The sequence below is a fragment of the Tenrec ecaudatus genome, chromosome 7 (assembly GCF_050624435.1).
Source record: "Tenrec ecaudatus isolate mTenEca1 chromosome 7, mTenEca1.hap1, whole genome shotgun sequence".
Taxonomy (NCBI): domain Eukaryota; kingdom Metazoa; phylum Chordata; class Mammalia; order Afrosoricida; family Tenrecidae; genus Tenrec; species Tenrec ecaudatus.
Genome location: NC_134536.1, coordinates 108,051,908 through 108,057,597, shown reverse-complemented (window position 1 = coordinate 108,057,597; position 5,690 = coordinate 108,051,908). Strand labels below are relative to the sequence as shown.

The 5,690-nt window shown below is 37.6% G+C and overlaps 1 non-coding gene across 1 annotated transcript; it reads left to right on the top strand.

Annotated features, from left to right (window-relative positions):
• Positions 1-5,308: 5,308 nt before the first annotated feature.
• Positions 5,309-5,472, top strand: LOC142454081 (U1 spliceosomal RNA). Its single transcript, XR_012785610.1, has one exon. It is a non-coding gene; the product is annotated as a U1 spliceosomal RNA (small nuclear RNA).
• Positions 5,473-5,690: the final 218 nt, after the last annotated feature.

The following is a 5,690-nucleotide window of genomic DNA, read 5'->3' as shown; positions in this document are numbered from 1 at the left end:
TCTACATCTTTTGTTAATGACCAGAAATAACTCAACAGAGACTTAATCTAAGACTAACTCTATAAGGGATTTGGGGAGTCACTGCCATCCCTCCCCTTTGTCAAAGAGGGATACTCAGAATTTAAGCTCTACGGGCCTCATATAACTGTGCAGCTAGGCATCTAAACCAATTTGAGAGCCATGTCAGGTGGAAAGCCAGAGTTTTTTATAGCACTGATTTTGGACCTTCTGTCATTGAATGGATGGTGTGAATGAGCCCAAAGCTCATGCTGTGTCTTTATTGATATGCTAGAACACTGGCTGGGTTCTCCTGTCACTATAAAGGTCTAGTTAGCTATTTTGGGGGGTTGTATGCATCCTGTGTCTTAATCATGCCCTTTCACTCTCACCATCTCCCTGGGGATTCCTTCCCTTTTGAGAACTACAGATAAGGAAAATGTGTCATCTCTGTCCTTCACCTCCCATTCTGTTGGGATATCCTTCCATTGGTCCCTCTTTCCCTCTGGCACTAATCTAGCAAGCCTACCTAGCACATACCTTGTTTTTCTGCTCTGTTATGTAGAAGGTATAGGGCCTTTTGAAATTTTCAGGCAATGATGGTATGTTGTTAAAACAAGCTAGGAAATTTATAATATATACTTAATATAAGATTTTGCTCTCTCCCCAAACTCCTTCTGTTAGTGGAACTTGATGATCAGAAGCATAAACATAAGGTTAGGAAACTTGTCACAAGATGGCCACCCAAACATGTCATATGTGATTTCCCTAATTCTTTATGGGATGGTCTCTTAAATAAATTTAACAATTAAAAATTTAAAAATAAATAAATATAAATTTAACAATTAATGGCTTTACTTACTATGGTCTCTGTCTCAGGGGAAAGAAAAAAAAAGCATGTACATTTCTCTCTCATGTAATGAGCAAGAGTTATTATAAAGCACAAATGAGAAAGTTTTTAGGGTAGGAGTTTCCGTCAATGGGAGTGGAACAACTAATTAAATTAGAAATAATGAGAATATTGGCACTATAAGCATAATGTTTCTGGAAACTGTTGAATGAGAAGTGGTTATACTGTTACCAAAAAGGTAATTTTTAATAAAAGAGAACAATTCGTTTTTATTCTTTGCATTTATAGAATATGAGGGGTTCCATGGCCCAAAAAAGAGGTGGGAAGCTCTGCTGGGTGGAGCTTTAGTAGTACACACTTTTGTCACTAGGCAAGCATCTATGAATTCATGCTTAGTGTGCCAAATGGCATCACTTGGGAAGGTTCTTTCTGGTCACATTGAATTTTTAATTAAAGTATTTTTGCTTTAACCTCGTTTCTTGTGATGGTTGATTTAAGAGAACAGCATGCACTTGGGAAATTTTGTTTCCTGCTCAGGAAAAATGCCACAGAAACTGTTGTGATGTTAAACACAGCTCAAAAGCACAGCTGGGAAACACTCAAGTCTACAGAGGTTTTATCTTTCCAAAACAGGGGAAATGTCAATAGATGATGATCTTTGTTCTAGATGTCAATCAACTTCCTGAATGGACAAAAATATCGACTCATAGTGTATTTGGCATTTGTTCCTCAAGGTCAGACTGTTAATCAAGCTTTCTATTTAGAGGTTCTGAAAATTATGAGTAACTGCGTGGGACAAAAAAGGCCAGAATTGTGGCAGATTGGGGTCTGGTTTTGCCACCATGGCAATGTACCTGCTCACCACAGCCATCTCAGTGCACTCATTGTTTTGCAAAACAACAGCACACCTACCTCCCTTGACCCACACAACTTCCTCATCTGACCTTGCTCCATGCAACTTTTTTTTGTTTTTGTGAATGAAGAGGGGCATGAAAGGACAGTGACTTGAGAATGTAGAAGAGATGAAGAAAAAAGTGAGAGAAGTACTATCAGTCATTCAAAGAGATGAGTTTGAAAAAGAAAAAGTATATTTGACAAATGTATTAAGTGTAATGGAGAGAAATTTTGAAGGTGATAAGGTTGTTTTGTAAACAGATTTAAATATATATCTCTGAAAAAATTCCATTTAGAGGCTGTACTCCCTCATAGTCCAAAAGTAAAAACAAAACAAAAAACATGGTGACTTAACTATTGAAGAGTTAAATGACCATCTGAACACCGGTGTGGATTTGGTTTAAATTTCCTAGAGGAATAAAGTATTTTATTTCCTTCACTGTTTCAACCCACCACTGAGCATGATGTGTGTTCGTCTACTGGTGTCTGAGGCCAGACTCAGCTCATCACTTTATTGCTGCATTTCTCCCACTTCCACTCAACAAGTGGATCCATGTAGTCACCTAGCAAGCGTTTCAGGCTGCCACAGGCTCCCTTTAAAGTTCAGCCTTTGAGAGGAGTTTTCTTCATGGTTCCAGATTTTTTTTTGAAGCTTCTGACAAAAACTAGTTTGAAGTTGAAAAATCCAAAGAGTTCCTTTTAAATCTGATAACAATCTCCTAGGCAGGTCTTTTAGAATCCAAATATCCTGAGTATTCCAAGGTCCTGGGTTGGGTTTATCATTTCAGAGCCTTCTTTGGAGGCATGACCTAACCCAGGGGTGTCAAACTGGCAGCTTACAGGCTGCACACAGCCCTGAGATCATTTTTTTTGTCAACTGCAATGCTCTGAAATATGAAAATAGAAAAAATTGTTATGAAAAATAGTGTTTAGGGGAGATTGAGGCAATACTGTACACACAATTCCCTCATTAACCCTTTAACTACTTAAGACCAGCATACATGTGGCCCAGGGCCTTTCCTAGGGGCCTGTGGATGTGTATAAACATGCTGACTCAGTTTCAGCGACATCTGGGAGCGATATGTCTGCCACTCTCAGTGTCACGTAATGTAAACAGTTCCCAATAGTGAAAAGGTTAAAAATAGCATTCTGGGTTGAGCTGTTTTGAATCATACCTCGTGGCAGCACTCGTTATCATTTTTAGAGGGAAGCCATTACGATTATGCATCACATTTGTCAGCTGTCCAACATTTTGTGAGTTTTTTTAGTTACTTTGTTACATTTTTCGGTCTCAACCTAAGATGTAAGTAAAACTAGTAGCAGAAAAGCGCTGGTAAGTTTTGGGTAAAAAAATAATAATTTTAGTTTTATAAAGACATTAAATGAACAAATGTTTAAATAAACACAATTATATAATGTTTTAATGATCCTACCCATATTCCTGAATTTTCACTTCAAAATATAAATCTAAGAAAATTTGTAAATGTGATGTGGCCCATGTTAATTTTGCCTGTTGCACCAAAGGGCCCACGTTTTAATTGAGTTTGACACCCCTTACTTAACCCATTTAAAGATTCAAAATTTAATGGCTTAAGGCAAGTAGGCTTACAAACTCTCTATTTCTTTCTCTTTTTCATGAAAATTCAAGTTTTAATGTATTTTCATCTAATTTGGATTGCTTTTTAATTGGACTTTTTCTGCTTTTAAAAAATTCATTTTATTGGGGGCTCATACAATTTTTATCACAATCCATAAATGCATCCATTGTGTCAAGAACATATGTATATTTGTTGCCATCATTTTCAAAACATTTGTCTTCTACTTGAGCCCTTTACATTGGCTCCTCATTTTCCCCCCTCCCTTCCCCCTTCCCCCTCCCTCATGAATGCTTCATAATTCATTCGTGATCCAAAACCAGTGGCAAGGAGGTTGTGAGAGGCCTGGTTAGGGATTCAGCAAAACCAATGTAACCAAGAGAAATTACTGAAACCCAAATGAAGGCTGAGCAGGATGGTGGGACAAGAGGAAAGTAAAAAGAAATAGTGGGAAGAACTAGGTGATAAAGGGTATTTAGAGAGGTCTAAATACTGGCATGTATATATGTAAATATATTTATATAGGAGGGTGGGAAAATAGATCTGGATGCATATATTTATAGTTTTAGTATTAAGGCAGCAGATGGACATTGGACTTCCACTCAAGTACTTACTGAATGCAAGAACACATTGTTTTATTAAATTGGCATTCACTGATGCACACCTTCCCAACATGATTGCTGAAGGCAAATGTGTGCATAAGCAAATGTGGTGAAGGAAGCTGATGGTGCCTGGCTATCAAAAGATATAGCGTCTGGAGTCTTAAAGGCTTGAAGATAAAAAAAAGCGTCCATCTAGCTAAGAAGCATTAAAGCCCATGTGAAACAAACTCTCTATTTCAATGCTTCCCAACAAAAATTTCTATCATTTTATCAACAATAATAAGCAGAAGAAATCAATATAACCAAATAGAATAAGATAATAAACTCGATCCTTAAAACAGTGAAATTCAATCCTTATTTAGCTTATCTTAATTCTTATCTAAATGATTCAATAGAATTGATACAAATAGTGAATTAGGACTCTGCATGCATCAAGCCAGAGTCATGCTTTCTTTGAACATTGTGACCTTTGTCAGCCATCCTCCCTAAGCAGCATGGTCTCTGAGAAATCCAAGGGCAATGTCTACCAATGAGCTCAAAGTATACATTAACAACACTCATTCTGATCATCTCAACAGGAATAGCCAAAGAGGACACCCAAACAAAATAATCAAAACTTTAAATTCCAATATTCTTTGCAGAAAACAACCCAGTAAATTGCATGGACATATCTGACCTCTGGCTAGCCCAAGAAGAAACACTACCATGAGGCAGAAATCAAGTAAACATCTATTCTTCATCTTTATGGTTTCTCTAATACCCTACTCCCAAGGTACCATAATGTGTTAGTCCGAGTAGACTAGAGATACAAGTACAGGGAGACTCATATGTTTATCAGAAAGAGGTTTATATACAAGAGCAATTGAATAGTGAGAAAACATCTCAGTCCAGTCCACATCAACTCCCTAAGTGCAATATTAGCCCCTGTTTTTGATACCAATGTATAAATTCCTCTTCAGATTCACAGAACACATGCAATGACACCAAATGCAGGATGATCATAGGCCGGTAGGTGGAAAGTCTTATGGATCCATTGGTAGTGTAAGCATCTCAGCACTGGCAGGGGTCTCCATATGGCTTCTCCAGCTTTGAGGTTCTGGCTGCCCTCAGCCTGCCTCCATGTGGCATGCCAACAAGAATGTCTCACAGGTACTGAGTACATGTTCCACCTGCAGCACCTCCAAATGAGGTCATCAAGATACAACCTGACCGACAGACTACACTCCACCCTTTACTCTGAATCTCAAAAGTGATACCAGATTATGTAATGCTCACAATAAGTTTGACTGATAATTGAAATGTAATATTATATGTTTTAGGAATGATTTTAGAAATAGAGCCTAAATAATTTTATTTAAAAACAAAGCTATATACTTACCTGGCAGGGGAGATACAATGATCACGAAGGTGGTTTTCCCAGGGCGAGGCTTATCCATTGCACTCCGGATGTGCTGACCCCTGCGATTTCCCCAAATGTGGGAAACTCGACTGCATAATTTGTGGTGGTGGGGGACTGCGTTCGCGCTCTCCCCTGAAAAAAAAAACAAACAAAAAAAACAAAGCTATATAAATAGGTATATAAAATGTGTAAGGATTTCCATTGTGGTGTACAGTTCCTATCTTGAAATAATTAATCTATGTAAGACTTAAAATTTTAAGGCGTAAAATAATTCAGCTATTTAAGACTTTAAATTCATCTATTTAAGACATAAAATAGCCCACATTGTAATGCCTCAGTTGACTTACAGAATA